This window comes from Pinus tabuliformis, chromosome 3_2 (assembly GCF_031772625.1).
Source record: "Pinus tabuliformis cultivar Carrire ecotype Pingquan chromosome 3_2, CPIR1, whole genome shotgun sequence".
Classification (NCBI taxonomy): Eukaryota; Viridiplantae; Streptophyta; class Pinopsida; order Pinales; family Pinaceae; genus Pinus; species Pinus tabuliformis.
In genome coordinates this window covers 459,564,520-459,565,112 of record NC_142302.1, presented here as the reverse complement: position 1 = coordinate 459,565,112, position 593 = coordinate 459,564,520, and the positions used below count along the sequence as shown (strand labels likewise).

The 593-nt window shown below is 36.6% G+C and overlaps 1 non-coding gene across 1 annotated transcript; it reads right to left on the bottom strand.

Moving 5' to 3' along the window:
• Nucleotides 1-283: 283 nt before the first annotated feature.
• On the bottom strand, nt 284-363 carry TRNAL-UAG (transfer RNA leucine (anticodon UAG)). Its single transcript has one exon. It is a non-coding gene; the product is annotated as a tRNA-Leu (tRNA).
• Between the last annotated feature and the right edge of the window lie 230 nt (nt 364-593).

Sequence of the window (593 nt, the reverse complement as noted above, 5' to 3'; positions counted from 1 at the left end):
AAATTTATAGGATTGGCCATAACCTGATATCAAGTACATAAAGTTTGTTTTCTAGAAAATTCGTAATCCCTTACCCTCCAGTTTCTGCCATTATATGCCTGGCAAGTATTCTGCCGTACAAATTGAAAAAGAAAACATGGTAGTATCGTAACTGCTGTGGTCTGCAATATCGTAAATGGGTTATGCTTGATTTGATCTCCAACAAATTCTCTCTCGTGACTTTTCTCTCTAAACGGTTTTTCTAAGCTTGTTTTCCAGAAAACAAAATCTCAAACTGCACTCTTGACAGCTGTGGGATTTGAACCCACGCCCTTTCAGACCAGAGCCTAAATCTGGCACCTTAGACCACTCGGCCAAACTGTCTAACCATCTAACTATCTGACCAACCATCGCTGGCTATCGCAGCTTGCTTTGAAAATCAGATTGAATCTGCATCTTCGTTTTCGTATATAGAGGACATTTAACTCAAGAAAAAGAATTCATTTTGCTTTGATTATTAAAATTAGTGTTACTTTATTATTCTAATTTATATCTAAAGTCATCTCTTGAGTTTTTCTCAAGTCTGAGTTAAAACATACTATACTCTTTGGCCT